We start from the raw sequence: 17,530 nt of genomic DNA on the forward strand, positions 1-17,530 counted from the left end.
AGAGCTCTACCTGGTGATTATTTCAATTTTTACTACTCTTCAAGAAGTTCCTCCAAGTGGTGCGTTGGTACTCGCAATTTTTTCTCGTGAAGTATTGCCTTGTTTTCGTATCGTGCTCTCTGGGCGTTCGCTTCTCCCTTCCACTACAACTCTAGCTCCCTGGGAGCAGGGAGCTGTGCCGCCTGACTGGGATTCCTCAGCAAATGGTATGGTGCCTTCAGAAACAGTAGGTTGTTTTGATGTCTGCGTGTTTGGGTAGATGGTTGGATGGACAGACAGCTGGACAGAGGGATTTCCTATAGGGCTGTTGATTTTAATCACAGTTACTATCATGGCTGATGTATACTGGTTTTCCCTCCTTGTATGACTTGATCATAATTCTTCCCTTCTGTGTTTGGATTTCTAACCAGAATGTGTGACCAATAAAGACTTTGAAATTGCTTGATAACATTCTCCCATGCTTCTCAAGTTCAAATGGAAAGTAGGTATAGCCAAAGTAGTTTCTTGGCTGTCAGGAGAAATAGAAAAAGTGCCTGTATTCAAAATATCTTCCTGTCCCAAGTGCCAGTTCAAACCCTGTTCACCCAACATGCAAATGATAAAATGAAGTGATCTTCAGCTAACACGTGAAGCAGTCTGACTACGTGATTCTTAAAGCTTTAAAATTCCGCCCAGGAGGGCCTGTATCTAATTCCATAGGTCAGCCAGCCTGATGGATAGCACATTCTATTTCTTTCCTCAGATCACAGGTGTATTTTGTAGATGTAGCCAAGGAGCTAAGGCAGTGCTATTCCCATCCTGAGTGATGTAAAGTTGCAGATGGAAAACCCTTAGGCAGCAGTAGCCCCAAGGTCCCAGCAACTTTGGGCTACTTTAAGTACTTATTTTAAGGGAAATACAGAGGATAGTAAGATCTTTCTGCTGAATTAGCATCCAGGAACACTTGAACACAGTTTCAGTATACAAATCCCTCACCCATCTGCTTGCAGATATTTTTAGATCTAAGAATTCTATAGAGCAGTGCTTGGCAAACTACAGCCTGTGGGCCAAATCCAGCCTGCCATCTGTTTTTATAAATAAAGTTTTATTGGAACACAGCCACACTCATTTGTTTACATATTGTCTAAGGCTACTTTCATGCTACACTGTTAGACACCAGATAGCCCACAGATCCCAAAGTAGTTACTCTCTTGCCCTTTACAAAAAAGTTTTCTGACTCATGCCATAGAGATATGAACATTGGGATAGGAGTCAAGTTAAACTAAATGTAATCTGGCTCTGTTCTCTAACTGGCGATGTTTGATCTTCTAACTACTTATGCCATTCTGAGTCTCAGTGGCTAGGCCTGTACCTGAATGAGATAGGCTAGATCATATCTAAGGCTCCTTTTACTTTCCTTTTTTTTTTTTCTTTTTAAGATTTTATTTATTTATTTGACAGAGAAACACATGGCTAGAGAGGGGCTCCCACCGAGCAGGAGCCTGAAGTGGGGATTGATCCCAGGACCCTGGAATCATGACCTGAGCTGAGGGCAGACGCTTAACAACGGAGCCACCCAGGCGCCCCACTCCTTTTACTTCTAAATATAAGTCCATTTTTTTCATTTTAGAGTTGTAATAAGGCACAAGATGCCATCACTACTACACTGAACCATAACACAATCGCCATTTTTCTACATCAGAATTGGTCCAATATTAGCAATTTTATATGATTCAGCCTTTAGGAGGAGAGCTTTTGCAGTTCAGAGGAGGGAAGAGAAATGATTACTGTTTTTCTGAGGGCCTTGGGGAGAGGATGCTGAGGAAACTATACACTGTACGGTGGCTGGAGAAGTGGCAGGAAAAGGACAAGGTGCCAAAAGTTCAGGCTGGAAACATCAAAATCGGTTAACTTTATACCCTGGCTAATATCTTATTTTATTATTTCTTGCTACAGAAGAAGTACATGAAAACCGCTCAGATGAAAATCATTAAAAGAAGCCACTGTTAATGTGCAGTCTGTTAGCTAGCCCTTGAACAGGGAGCTGTTTTTGTCTTTGTTACAGCCTGAGGTTTAGAAAGACTGGGAAGAAGGGTAAGGTCTTAAAAGTTAAATGTTATACTTTCTCTTGGTTAAAATCAACTGTCGAGTTTTATTCATGTGTTGAGGTTATTTAGGGAGGTAGCCGAATTCTATAAAATCTCAATAACTAACAAAACACATGTTTGGGTGGAAAAGCCAGCTGACCTGGAATGCATGTTGGGGAATGACTCCATAAAGAGGGTCATGTTATTGGACTATGGGACTTGCCGATGTTGCTCTCATAATCTGTACACATCCAGATTCTGCAGCTCAGCCAGAAAGAATAAATTGTCTTACCACTGTAACAAAGTTCTTTCAACACCATAGAATTATTAAAGCCCGAGAACCTTCTACCTTAAAATCTAGTGAGAACAATTTCCGTAGCAGCTACTGATAGTACTTCCCTTCCTGACACTTCCCACCGTTCCCTTCCGATTCTCCAGCCAGCCTGGTCTCAAGGCCCACAACCTTAACTCGGTACATTTTTATCTTTTTTCCTAAAGTACACCGCCCCCCCCCTGCAGTCCCACATATAAAAATGTCCTTGACCTACCTTCTCACTTACAGTCATTTAACCTCTCTGAATTTTTCTTCCATCAACTCTAAACTATTTTTATTTAAAGACTGGTCTTTTATAGTAATAGTATTCAAATGTTTTAGGGATAAAGGCCATGTATGGGGGCACCTGGGTGGCTCAGTGGGTTAAGCCGCTGCCTTTGGCTCAGGTCATGATCTCAGGGTCCTGGGATCGAGTCCCGCATCGGGCTCCCTGCTCAGCAGGGAGCCTGCTTCCCTCTCTCTCTCTCTCTGCCTGCCTCTCTGTCTACTGTGATCTGTCTCTGTCAAATAAATAAATAAAATCTTTAAAAAAAAAAAAAAAAGGCCATGTATGAATTTGAAAGAAAAGTTGTTATTAGAAAGGGGTCCATTCAGATAATCTCCAAGGCCTTTACAACTAAGGCAGGTAAGGATTCTAGATGTCACAGTTCTGATTTTCTCCTGCTCCTCAGGTCCTTTGCAGCCAACAGCACATCTTTCCTTGACGTGTGCCACTGGTGGACCCAGTTATGTAGCATGGAGCACTTGGCCATTGGTCTGACCATTTGTAACCACTCACAATTCTGAGGGAAAGATGTGGCCACTTTTCAGCAATTCTGCTCTCCAGAACTTTCTAATGTAAAGGAAAATAAATATTTTCAGGGAAGAAGTGGCCTGAAAACATTTTCTGTATGTGTATGTCCTTGTCTTTGTATTCTGACTTAAATCTTCACATTGTGGAGTTCTCTAGGAGGTTAGAAATCTGGAGACCTAGAAGAGAAGAGGGAGTGAAGATAAGTGATAAGAAAAACTAGCATGTATTGAGCACCAGTGTATAATCCGCCAAGCATTTAATGTAGTAATTCTTAATCTTTTTAATAGCTTCCTGATACTCTGACCAGGCCATTAGCAACAGTCCCATTTTGCAGATGAAAACTGTGAGGCTTAGGAAAAGTAAAGACCTAACACCGCTGGTTAATGTTGGCACCAGATGCGAAGGCCAAATCTTGGGGCCCCTAAGTGAATATTTTTCCCAGTGTGTTGGGTAAAGAGGCCAACTTTAACCCTCAGATAATCCCACAACTCCTCCATGGCTATCTCTTTCCCGTGATGCTTCAAGGAGTCTTTAGAGATGAAGGACACTTAAAGGAATTCACAACCTCTTTACTTCCAGCCATTACCGTGGAAGCAGCTACTGGTTTTCATCCACACAAGAATTGAGGGTGGGCCCCCTTATCAGGAAGTCACTGTGGATGGCTCTGCTCAGCTCTGTCCTACAGGCAGAGATCCTGTCATCTCCAGGCAAGCATGACTCCCAACAGGAGGAAAGCCTGATATACTATGCCAGGGAACACTCAAAATTTAATGTTCCAGAGCTCTCTGTGAAAATTGGACAACTGTCCGTCTGTCTCTCTTTATGTTCCTTTCATGGCTGCTTGTTCTATTTTATTGCCACACATGTGCTTTTTTATAGGTTGTTGTAAGCTGGAAAATATTATTAACAGTGTTGGCTTCAGAGACTCTCTCAAAATGATCTTCGTTTAACACCACAATCTTAAAATGAAGAGTTCTTTTCCCTGCTTCTTTAATGATCAGAAAGTGCTGTCCTGTCAAATATCACAAAATAGGCTATTCACTTAAAAAAATAAAAATCCCAGCCTTTTGGAGAGACAGACTGTGAGTCTCAGAGTTACCAATGACAGGACATAAATGGGTATTATTTCCCTAACTCGTCTTAAGTTAAGAGAAGCCATGTTCATGCAGCTTGTCTAAAGCAGGGTGTGTGGCCAGTTTGGAATTCTGTACTGCTTGTTAAAGACAACTGGCCCATATGTGTTGGTCGTATTTGGAATACATGCAGATTCATGGTAACTAAAACCAACTGGTTAATTCCACTTATCCAGCACCCTTTGCCCTGTAGCTTTGTTTTCTTTCTACTGTAAGTTATATTTGTCCTTAAGCATACAAAATGACCCCACTGGACAGAGATCATCTCTAGTTTTAAGATGTCTGGGGCTTAGTATGTTGTTGGGATTTAGTGAATGTCAAGTCTAATAGTATGGTCCACATGCACGCATTCCTCACCTTTTTTATAAACCAGATAAAAATAAGTCAAAGAAAATTGCTAGGAATTTGAGTAAAACGAGTATAACAATTTTGCTCATATTATCTGCCTTTGGTCATTAAGTACCTCTGAGTTGCTGAGGCTTAGGGAGGTCAAACACTTCTACCTAAATGTTTTAGAAGAAGTTTATGTTTCCGGTATGATCTAACTCTTTCAGTGGTTAGATGGTTAGAGGTTTACAGACACAGAGGTACTATGCAAGAGTCTTTTCCTTAAAGGCGGACACGAATTGATTACTTGAAGGCAGTATCTCTCTTCCCCAATAATAAAGAAATCTGTGTGTCTTCTTCTTGATGTCTTTACAATTTCCCCAGACTCTGGTTGAGTACAACATGTAACCCTTTGAATAGTTCTAATGAGGAGCTGGGTTCATTCTGTTTGTTGAACTTTACCCCTAAGGGATCAGGAATATGTGAGCATGAATTAGAAATAGAAAGATTATTGTCCAATTTCATCAAATTAACTACAATGCCCAAAGGAGAACCTCAACTCTAGCAGTGTGTTCTTGAATAGAAATAGGATTTCAGTCTACACCGACGATTATAAAAAGAGGCATGGAGTTTCCTCTACTTACTTTTACCAATGATTATTCCTAGGGATATATATATTCCTAGGGATATATATATACAAAAAAAAAAAGACCAAAAATGGAGGAAAGAGAGTGATTAATAATAGATTCCTTTAGATATTCTGTTTATCAGATAGTTAAACAGAGACATTTAAAAGAGAATTTTTGACCTTAGGAAGATTGAACCTCTGAAAATTGAAATCACTCTAATAGCTTTGAGTTGGCTATGACATATGAGACTTTCCATGTGTTCCAAATTTCTGTCCTGATGAATTCATCAATCTACAGCTCCTGTACATTTCAGATGAACTATTTTGGTCCTAACGATGAAAAACTCATGCCTATAACCTTGAGTGATAGGAGATTAACCTCCCATACAAGGTAGATGAACACGAGGACAGGTAAAATTGCCACCAGATGGCTGCCCTCTGGGCCATCTTCAGGATATGTCCCAAGCAGTACCACAGAAGCTCTCTGACACATGCTGTGTCATCAAAGTGATACCTGCCCCTATTCCACCTAATAGCTCTATTTTCTATTTTGGCTCCCTCCAACATTTGAAGGGTTTTTGGTAATTTCAGTGGGAAAGAAAGAAGCAAGAGAGAAGGAGGCAAGAGGAAGTGTGGGAACAAAGGAAGAAAGGAAAGAAGGATGGAGGAGAAGAGAGAGAGAGACAGGAGAAAGACACTGACCCTGCTGTGTGATCTCCAGGAACTTGAGGCCACCAGACCAACCAACGGCCAGTGGTACTAGCAGCACTCTTGCTTTTCTTCCTTTGCCATGAGAATAAGAATTAAAAGGGCTGTCATTTATTTAGTGTGCTAACTGCATTACTTCTGTCTACCATCTGGAAAAAGGGAAGCAGAGAATCAAAGACTGAAATAACTAACTTTCCTAAGGTTGCTCCAACAAAAATGATGAGACTGGGTTTCAATTCTTCTTGCTCTGACCAGTCCTCTTTTCACACCTCCATGCTAGAGGTGGATATTGAGGCAATGCAAAGGTTTTTAGGACACTCTGTCTGTCTTTAAGGATCTTGCACCCCTAAGGGGAAATCATAATCACCCAAAATCATTTGGATTGTTCTGATTGTTCTCTACTCTCTAAGGCCTTGATTTTATAAAGTTTGCATCACCCCCTGCCCACCACGTACCTACTGTGCATGTGTTAATTTACTATACATGTCCTGTTCTGCTGTCTTTAATTCCTAGCTTTCCCTTCTCTACTCATCTGTTCATCTGATGCCTGGCATACAATGGAAACTCATTTAAGAATAACAAATCAATGGTTCTTGCTGATGGGGGATTTTGACAGTTTGTGAAGGTACTTATGGACGTCACAATGATTGGTAGCACTCTAGGCATTTAGGGAGCAAGGGCTAGGAGGCTGACCATCTTGCACTGTGCACAATAGTTGCAAATAATAAAGAATTACTTCGTATCCTCATTGCCTTCCCACTGTCCCACCAGACGTTCATGTGAAGAACACTCCCCCCAAAATAAATTATGATTAACTGAATTTACCCATAACCCCATTTTACATATAAATGCAAAATATTATGTGCTTTTATTATCCTGTGAATTATTTAGAACTATAACTGCTGTGTAGATGGAGAGTAGGCAGATCTTTATTTTGTTTGGAATGTTTCTAAGAGTCATTTTCAATTTCAGATAATCATGTCACTGACAACAGGGTATGCTTCATAATTGACTTACCAATACCACATGTTTTTATCAATCTGAATTTGTAGGTAAAATATTCACTGTAATTCTGCATGTGGGGGCAAGGCTCTTATTGCTTCCTTATGCCTGAGCATTTATATATTGAAATAACACTTATTTTATTTTAAGTTACCTTCTTTTGGGACACCTGGGTGGCTCAGTCAGTTAAGTGTCTGCCTTTGGCTCACATAATGATCCCAGAGATCTGGGATCAATTCCCACATCAAGCTCCTTGCTCAGCGGGGTTCCTGCTTCTGCCTCTACCTGCTGTTCTCTCTGCTCATGCTCACTCTCTTGATCATTCTCTCTCTCTCTCTGACAAATAAATAAAATCTTTGGAAAAAAAAAGTTACCTTCTTTGAATTCATCCTTGACATTGTAGTCAGGGCCATATATTGATATCTTTGAAATTATATGTATAGGTGGGTTATATTATTTATGACTTCCATTTTGAGATAGTAAAGCAGGTGTTATAAAATATGTTATTAAAAGAAGCAGTACATTCAGTATCTTGAAGATTGCTGGAATGAGTGGATGGATAGATGAATGAACACATGAATGAGTGAGGGAAGAATAATCAACTGGGTCAACTAAACTGCTCAGAAAGTAAATGTTCTACCTATTGCAAGGAAGTTTATAAAGGACAGAAAAAGGTTTGTAAAACCAAATCTGACAATTATTCTGGGTATGGGGCAGTAGCATCACACTGGGAAAAACCATATACAGAAGACCTGTGGACAGTAGGAATGTGTTTCATGCTCCCCATCTTGGAAGGTATGCGGGATTGGCAAGGAACCAGCCAGTCCTTCCTTGCCCCAATTTCTTGTAAACCATGTCTCCAGGGCATACAAAAGGGAATCAAATGTATTTTTATTCATTAATTTACTCTTCCAGTATTTTATTTTGCATATACGTATTAGGTATTGGGTAGGCACCTTAGAGTATCTCTGATGGTTTGCTGGGTTAATTTATCAGAGTAACTGATTCTTACTTGTGTGTCATGTCAGCATCTACCTCCAGAAAATGCTCAACATCACTAATCATCAGGGAAACGCAAATCAAAACAACAATGAAGTATCATCTCACACCTGTCAGAACGGCTAAAATAAAAAACACAAGAAATAATAAAGATCGGTGAGGGTGTGGCAAAAAAGAAACCCTTGTGTGGAGCTGGTGGGAATGCAAGCTGGTGCAGCCTCTGTGGAAAAGAGGATGAGTGTCCTCACAAAATTAAAAGTAGAATTACCCTATGCTCCAGTAATTCCACTATGGGGTACTTACTTAACAAAGAAAATGAAAACACTAATTCAGAAAGATATATGCACCCCTAAGTTTATTGCAGCATTATTTCCAATAGTCAAGATATGGAAGCAACCCAAGTATCCATCTATAAATGAATGGATAAGAATGCAGTGTATATGAGCATGCACTTCATGTACACACACACACAGAGGACTATTATTCAGCCATTAAAAAGAATGGCATATTGTTATTAGTAACAAAATGAATGGATCTAGAGGGTTTAATACTAAGTGAAAGAAAGACAAATATGATTTCACGTGTATGTAGAATTTAAGAAACAAACAAAAAAGACAAAAAAAACACAAAACAAAACAAAAAAAAAAACCCCACCAGACTCCTACATATAGAGAACAAACTGGTGGTTGTTAAGAGAGAAAGTGGTGGTATGGATGAAACAGGTGAATGGGGTTTAGAATACACTTATTGTGATGAACACAGAGTAATGTATAGAATTTTTGAATCATTATACTGCATTATATAATCATTCTGTACATATAAAACTAAGGTAACACTGTATTCATTATACTTAAATTTAAAAAATTCTACTTCTGGGATGCCTGGGTGGCTCAGTGGGTTAAAACCTCTGCCTTCGGCTCAGTTCATGATCCCAGAGTCCTGGGATCGAGCCCCGCATCGGGCTCTCTGCTCAGCGGGGAGCCTGCTTCCTCCTCTCTCTCTCTGCCTGCCTTTCTACCTACTTGTGATCTCTGTCTGTCAAATAAATAAAATAAAAATCTTTAAAAAAAATTCTGCTTCCAATTATACATTATTTTAGGATTTATCAGAACTGTTATAGATTGAATTTGCATATCACAAAAGATGTTGGAGTCTTAACCCTCAGTATGCATGAATGTAACTTTACTTAGAATCTTCTCAGATGATCAAGTTAAGATGAAGTCATTAGGGTGGGGCCTAATCCAATATGACTGTGTCCTTATGAAAAGGGGTCATTCGGTCAGAAAAACAGAGATAAAGGGAAAGTTCCACATAAAGGTCGGAGTTAGGGGCGCCTGGGTGGCTCAGTGGGTTAAGCCGCTGCCTTCGGCTCGGGTCGAGTCCCACATCGGGCTCTCCGCTGGGCGGAGAGCCTGCTTTCCTCTCTCTCTCTCTGCCTACTTCTCTGCTTACTTGTGATCTCTCTCTGTCAAATAAATAAATAAAATCTTTTAAAAAAAAAAATAAATAAATAAAGGTCGGAGTTATGCTTCCACAAGACAAGAAATGCTAAAGATTGCCAGCCAATGAGCAGAAAGAAGGGGAGTGGCATGGAACAGATTTCCCGCCAGAAAGAAGCAAGCCTGCTTGCCCCTTGGTTTGGGACTTCTGGTATCCAGACCTATTTGGGTACTCTGCCATAGCAGTCCTAGGGAACTAATAAGGACTCTAATTTGAAACTACCTTCCTACCTTTGAAGAAGGAAACACTGTGCTTTTGATCTTTTCCCCCTCTGAAAGTATCTAGTAATTTACCTATTTTCTCATAATTTTATGCTCACAATGACTGACTTTTTCTACATTATGTGGCTGCTTTGGCTTGGACTAATGAATATTATTTCAGGATAGTGATTTTTGTTTGTTTTTGTTTTTTTCCCCTTCATAGCCAATCTCCCTTGATTCTGGTGGATGCAAGTCCATGATCATGAATCACAATGGTTATGTATTTATTTTTTTAATGAATATGTCTCTATTCCCCGGCTTTATTTTGGTCCTATCCTTGGATGCTAAATTCCCACCTCTTTTCTTGACCTTCACATATTTTCTTTAATATTTGTTATGCTCTTAATTTTAAAGAGCAAATTTTGCCTCATGACTCTGCAGAGTTACTCATCATTGTTATATTGGAACCTATGGAGTCCTGCAGAAGAGTCATTCATATTACAAATTCATATTTCAAGTTCCAGTCACTGAAGGTTTATTGGTGGCAGTGATCTTACTATAATTATTGGTTGTTCATTATCTCAAACATCATGTTATTTGTTCATCCAGCAGGCCTGGGCACTCCGGCACTCTTCCTTCAATCCTGTACTCTTCTCTTGTATACTTAGACCTAGTTTTGTCTTATAGTTACTTCCTTCTGTGCCATGGTCTTTATGCCTACCCCCATTAATTCTCCATATCTGGGACTTTTTAGTTACTTACGACCAAAAGCATTTTAAAATAGTTTGGGAGCCACCTAAGGTTGTGCCATGCATAAGCTTTAGGATTCTGGGCCTCATGAAACCCTTCTGTAAAGTGGGTGCCTGGGCCACTGTCTTCTTCAGGATAAATTTAAGAATATGAAAATATGCATATATAGAGTTGCTTTTTGTTCAGTTTGTTAAAATCTCAAAAAGCCATCTTAATGATAAAAATGACCCCTTTCCAAGGAGAGAGTGCATGTTGTTAATTTAGTGTGAAGATATTTTGCCAAATGCCCATAAGTTTTGCAAATGTTTGGATGAAACAAAATTTCTAGGGAGTTCTGGGATGAAGGACAGTGGTCATCTGTGACCCTGTGGGCACTAATGATAGCAGTAAGTTATGTGGCCATTATTTATGGTGAGTTGCCAAAGGTCATGCTATTGAGAAGTACTGCTCCCATGCTACCCTTAACCTCGGGGAGCTTACAGTCAAAGGCAACCATACTAATTAGGAAAAGTTCATCTGTTGAACCAGAAATGGTGTTCATGGAAAGAATTTGGGGGTGGGAGGTGTCTAAAAATGGGGCAAGACAGGTTGCTCTTTTCAGCCCCCAACCTAGGTCCTTGAACATAGTTTTTTTAAAACCTCGTGTACTTCAGTTTCCTCACCTGTGAAATGAGGATAATAAGGATAACTTCAAAGGGTCACAATGAGATGTCCATTAGTTGACACATGTAAGGGTCTACCAGCACTGCCCTATTACCGGTGCTTATGCTGTTGACAACAGAGCTGCCACAGTGAAAAACCTTATCAGTAGTAGGAGTCCTTGTTGTTACCTGTCCTCTGCACTCGCTAATACCAATGCTGTCACAAGACTGACATTCTTATACTTGCTTCCAAAACATAAATGTTCTCCACGCACAGGTACTTTCTCATATTTCCTAGAAGTCCGAATTAGGCATATGGAAGTTTTCACTTGCCAGTTTGTACCTTGCCAAGATTTTCCTCTAAGCCAGAATTCGCCAGGAGGTGGTCTGGCACTTGAGTATTTGAAAGGACTCTCTTTCATGAGTAACTGTGGTCTGCTGAATAATCTTATATTGATCACAAAGAGGCCACATCCAGGAAATACATGTGTATTCAAGGTTCTGGTTCACGGACGAGCTCCTTTCAGAGTTGGAGAACTTAGGCAAAAGCTGAACCCTCCTGTCTTTTCAGGGCCTGCAGGCTCTGCGGGTCACTTTGTCTCTGTAAACCATCTCAAATAATGCTTGACTGAATTTCAATGATGTGTGTAATAATGACATTTCTCAAGCTTTATGGTTTTGCTTCTACTAATATCAAGCTACTCTAATAGTGCTTGAATGATTGTGAAGTTGGCCAGTCCAAAGAAAAATACTTAAGGAAAAAAGTTGTCTTGACATTTCATACAAGTGAATAGCACTTTAATGATGACCACATGGTTAAAATGAAAGGCTCTCCTTCAGCATACTTGGCAAACCCCTTTTATCAGAATGACTTAAAGGAATATTTGACAGGACAGGGATTAGGGATTTCCATGAGTTCTGATGGAAATCTCTGAAATATGAAGTGGCCTTCACATCATCCTTGACTATTGTTCTGACCACCTATAGGCAATTTTGGGATTTCTTTCTTCCACAAAAAAATCTTATTCCAGAACCAAAGCCAAAATAAAAGGAGCCATGTAGTCCTATCAATGGTAGTATTTTGTTCAGTTCTGAATCCCCTAATGGGTTAAGTATATACATATTGCTGCAAAGGTTAACCTGATCTTTAGTACTAGCCACAATTTCTCGATCCCTGCTTTGAGGACAGAAAGCAAAGATCCGTGACTGGTATTGGGCAAAGAGAAGTGCTATAAAATAACAGAAAAAGATAAGACTTGACTCCAGGAATCCAGCACTCCCACTGGAAACACAATGGGCAAAGACAGAACATAAAGAATATGTAAAGAACTTGTAGAATCAGAAGAAAAAGACAAATAATTCAAACCAAAAAGATACAGTGGATTTTATCCTACTCAAAAAGAATTAAAACATATCATATCAACTTCTCATTAATAATTAAGAGAATATAACTCAAGTCCACATGCATACAAGTTACATGAATTAAGTGTGGTGACAATACCAAGTGTTGGAGAGAATGTCAGTCAACAGATACTGTGAGATATATTGCTGGTGAGAGTCTAAATTGCTGTCATCATCTTGGAATGGCTCACATTATCCTATAAAATTGAATACTCAGATTTCCTACTACTGAGTTATTTGTCTTCTAGGTAAAGTATCCTAGAATATCTCTAATAGGAATACCAGGATTTATGTTTGAGAAACATAAATAGCACTGTTTGTGAATTGTAGGAAATTAGATACCAACCAAATATTTATGAACAGACAAATGCAAAAATAAGCGGTGGCACAGTCACTAAATTTAATACTACCCATCACTGAAGATGAAGTTATAGACAACACCATAGAGAGATCACAGAAATGTAGTGTTGAGTTGAACAAATTTTTTGACGATATATAGGATGGTAATATTTTTTATAAAATCAAAAGAAGTACTGTTTAGAGAAATATATGTAATGAAACTGTACGTTAAGAAGTCAAGGAAATGATAAAGATCAAATTCCAGGTACCAGATACCTCCTAATGGTTAAGCAGAATAGGTACGTGAGCAGGACAGAGAAAGAGCACATGGGTGTCTACAGCAGAAGAAATACAGTTCTAAACGCTAAATACCTATTAGTATATTGTATCATATGCACATAGGTTAGGTTTGTTTTTGCAGTTATCAAATATATATTAGAAAGATAAACTATCATTAAATCTATGATGTGCTAGAACCAGAAGACAGGAAAAGTAGAGAAAACTGACAGTAGCCTGAAACCGAAAATTCACATTCTGAAAAAAGGCAAATGGCCAACGAAAATTTTTTTTAAAATTTCAGTCTTAAAAGTAATTGTACAAATGCAAATTTAAAAATGAAATGCAAATTAAGATTTTATTTCTTACTAAGGAGAAGGCAAAGATTTAAAAGAAGGATCCCATTGTTATTCAGGCTACAGAGAAACACACTCAGTGCAACCTTGATGGGGAGAATGAAAATTGATACATCCTTTCTATGGAATAATTTTACAGTAAATGACAAGGGCTTTAAAATATTCATACTGATGGCTTTGCATTTTTGCTTCTGTGAATTTATTGGGAAGAAGTAAATGTTGTAGCATGCTTGGGAAAACAGGTATTAGCACAGACTTGTTTATTTAAAAAAAAAAAGAAAAGAAAAGAAAAGCTGGAGACAACCTTCCTCACTAATAAAAGATGACTGATTAAAATAGAGAATGAAGATAATAAGCAGACCTTTAAAATTTTGATGGGGAAACGAATATATTGACATGAAAATGCTCAGTGAAAAACACAAGTTACAGAACTTATAGAACAGTAAAAGTTTTAACTATTAAGATTTAGGTATTCAGAATACTTAATATTTTTTATTTTAGCAGATATATATTGTATACTTTGGGGGGTGTTTTGTGGGTTTAGGACAGAGACTGAAGAGCATATTCATAGTTTTTATTTCTGGATCATGGAATTATCCATAAGGTTCTTTCTGTCTTTATTCAGGGGTTATGCTCACCCTGATCACCTCACTGCTCAGTGCCGGACCCATAGTAGACGCTCACTAAATAAAAGTAGAGAAAAAGTAGAGATACTTTTTATTGTGTTAATTCAGTTAACTTAACTGAAACAAGTATCCTACCTACTTCACTATCCTTATATTTGAGGTGTCCCCTTAAAAGTATTCATGCCTGAGTCCATTTCTTTTCCAAGGGACATTTCATTTCATTTCAGAGGGACATTTGCATTTTGAAATAGTAACTTTTAAGCTAAGGTCCTGGCTTCACAGTGGTAGAGGCTCAGCTGGGGTAGAATTTCCAAGGAAATATTTTAGAGTATGAAACTTATTCTCTCAGCTTCTTGAAAGTTATGGTATCTGTGTACTCCAGCCATGTCCAAGGCCTCTTTTGTGCTAACAGATTGTAGTTAGATTATAAATGTTATTAGCATCCCTATGTATATAAATCATAATTACCACCTATGTGAAACTATAGATATCATTTTTTACTACAAATTGGTGAATATTTTTTAATTAACTCGTTTATATCCTATTTTATTTGAGAAAATATTTTATGACAGCTTATACAAAATATATGTATACCTTTTAAAAAATTATAAAGAAGCATATTTGGGGAAAGAGAGAATAAATATTAGGAAAATGGATTGAAACCAACTTGAGGCCAGTGCATTGAAATGCATCCTACGAGGTATATAATAAACGTTGCTCAGATGACCTAAAAGCCTATCCCAAAAAGAGGGTCCCCACAATCATATCATTGATAGGGTTCATAAAATGAAGTCACCTAGCCTTTTAGAGAAACACATCCCAAAGATACAGTAAATCCAACTCTGTTTATGTGTGTTCATGTTTTTAATAACATCCCTCAATGTAGGCCAAATTAATCATTCCAAAGCTCAGTCAGCGAAAGCAGGTCCCTTCGGGGGTCCCAAACAATGTCTCCAGGTACACAGCTCTCTCACAATCCGAACCTAATCCAAAAATAAATATTAGAGTGTCAAGATAAATAAATGGTCTTCAGAGCCTTCAGGCAGTTCTCCATAAAAACTGTTTTCCTCTGCCAAGGATTTTTGTGAGCACTGAAAAGCCATGAATTTGAGGTTATACTCCCTCAACAAGGACCAAGGAGCTGAAGGTCTGCCCCACCCGTAGGAATAGGGTTTTCCCTCACAGAACAATTCTGAATCCACACCAAAGGGCACCAGATCATGGAAAATGTTGAGCAGCATATTTAAAAGCATAGACCTTGGAGTCAGAAAAACCTGCATGTGACCCAGCTGTATGACCTTTGGATAAATCATCTCCCCTCTGCCTGTCCTCTTGGCATAGTGCGGCCCCAATTTTATCTGCCTGGAAGTAGGGCTCGCATTAACACTGAATGAAAAACTGCTTGGAGGTGCCCTGCATAGAGCTTCAGCTTGGGACATGTATAACGAGGCAGGGAGTTATGAGAAGAGGAGGAATGTGAAGTACTTGAAGAGAAAGTGAAAATGGAAAATAATAATATCAAAAGTGAAGACTCTTTGTCATAGAAGGACAGCTACCTCAGCAGAAGCGACTGGATTCAAGGATGCATTGTCGTCCGCTGGATTAATCTTCTTGGGCCACTGGAAGGAATAGTGGGTGAATGCACTCCCCTGCACCCCAGCCCTCCCCCACCCCAGCTGCATCCCCCAGAAACACACTTTCAACTGGGACTGGAGGAGACATTTTATGTGATTAAATATTGAAGCCCTCTTTTGTGTGGTCATTAAGGTCCTGATGTGTGCAGTAATATGATGTTTTTATTTGGGGGGAAATATGATGTATTCCCTAATCCTATTGTGGACTTGCATTACAGAGCCCAGCAGGAGAGGTTTAACTGGCAAGTTCTCTCCGAGGTCACAGGGTGCCACATTTTTTTCATGGAAAGCTTCAACTGCTCAACTAAAGAATGTGTTTCTTTAACAGGCAAATGAAAAAGAGACTGCTGGGTGATTCCTTGAGGTATGCTTAATTAATTCCAATCTATTAATGACGGCAATTTTCTAGTTTCAGATGATAAATGGCAGCCCTTTCTAAAAGGCATCTTGAAGAGAAAGGATCTTCTCCCCACCCCCAGATTTTTTTTTCCTTTGTCCTTGGCTACTTCTGTCGCTTGCTGCTCAGAATAAGCTCACATCAGTAATAGTCATAAATGATTTACAAAAGTAATTCCTGTCTAATCACTTGGGACTTGGAGGTTTTATGATGTTGCCAGATGTGCCATCAAAAAAAAAAAAAGTCATCCGGTTCAGAAACTTGTGATAAATCGAGTCAGAATCCATTAATTCCCTGAAGGCAACTGGTTGGTTTGCATGCATTCGTGTTGGGGCTTTGCCCATCTTCTTCCTCTTCTCTTTATCCCGCTGTTCAAGTGCATAGAAGACAAAAAGAATTCTGTAACTACAAAGTTCCTGAGAAGAGGTTAGCGTTTAGTAAAGACCCTAGCACAACTTTTCATGTTTGTCTTAGGGGAGAAGAGGACATTTATTCCAAAGGGTGTGAGGGAAAATGTGAAAAGCTCCAGGGAACCCTATTTCTCACATAGACTCTGTCTGTCACTAACAATGGGGTGTTTCTAATATTCTCCTCTTTTGAATGGACATTTCCCACTGGATTCATATTTACTTCCTCTGGACCCTCCCCACATGAGTGTTCTGTCGCTAATAAAGAATTTCAGTTATTCTACGTTATAAGTGGTTGGTTAGCAGTTTAACCATTTTCCCCTCCCATGAAACTGTCATCTTATTGAGTGTGAGTCCCACATTTTCTCCAACTATACTTCAGATGATGTCTTTCATCAGGGAGAGTCTGACTAATTTTGGTGAATGAAGGAAAGAATCCCCAAATGGATGACTGAGAATATTCACCCCAAAGCACGTGAGAGAGTAAGTGGAAAGATCCATATGGAGCTTCTGAAACCATTTTGTTGAATTGCATACAGTAACCAAGCTGGGCAGTAGAAGACTGAATCAGCTTGTACCCTCTACCCAAGGACTTGAAATGGTACCTTCCCAACCAGGAATTCTATGCTCCCAAATTACGATCTCTCCGTGGAGATTAAATTTTCTGTAATCCAGTGTAACAAGGCACAGTAATGTGCTTGGATGGCAACTCTGTAGGGAAAAAGATCCCCCTCTTGTCTCTGATTACAAAGTCAAGGAATGTGGTGAATTTGCTGATGTATAGGTTTTCTCTAAACATAAACACAGACAAGGAAGGGGGCGGGGAATGCTGAGTCCTTTTGGGGAATAGAGGAGTGTTGACATATTTCAGAGTCTGGAGGTGCTTATTTAAACAGCTTTGCAGAAGTGTGCCAATGACTAAGAGCTTTGAGTGTTCAAAATCTAATATTTACATAATTCTTCATCTTTGGCTTTTAGAGGACATAAAGATAGTATTTTTTCCCCAGTGACTG

The sequence above is a fragment of the Neovison vison genome, chromosome 6 (genome assembly GCF_020171115.1).
Source record: "Neovison vison isolate M4711 chromosome 6, ASM_NN_V1, whole genome shotgun sequence".
Taxonomy (NCBI): Eukaryota; Metazoa; Chordata; class Mammalia; order Carnivora; family Mustelidae; genus Neogale; species Neogale vison.